We start from the raw sequence: 396 nt of genomic DNA, 5'->3' as shown, positions 1-396 counted from the left end.
CTAAAGTACGCTTCCTCAAGCGTTTTGCTACAGCAGCCCCGCTGCACTTGGTAGCACTGGTAGTCAATCTACACCTGAGTCGTTTCGACTGATCCTCTGTGGGGATGGAGATATTTTCCTCTTTGCCCCAGGGCATGCAGGACAGGGCTTAACAAGCCGATGTCCTTGCATGGCCCTGAAGGCGTGCAACATCTTGTAGCACAAGGCCCCGAGGCAATCGGTGCGCGTCTAGAGACGTTTTTGAGTTACGAAAACGCGCGTCTAGAGCACCTGCAGCAGAAGATGTCTGCATGGTTTGCGTCGATGACGCCACCGTCGGTGACGGATGACTTCCTCCGACCCAAGCCGCTCATGGTGAACTTTAAGGGGAAGGATTGATAAAATCTCCTGCTCTGA

This window comes from Plasmopara halstedii (genome assembly GCF_900000015.1).
Source record: "Plasmopara halstedii genome assembly, contig: Scaffold_3060, whole genome shotgun sequence".
NCBI lineage: Eukaryota > Oomycota > Peronosporomycetes > Peronosporales > Peronosporaceae > Plasmopara > Plasmopara halstedii.
Note: the sequence above shows the minus strand (reverse complement) of the source record.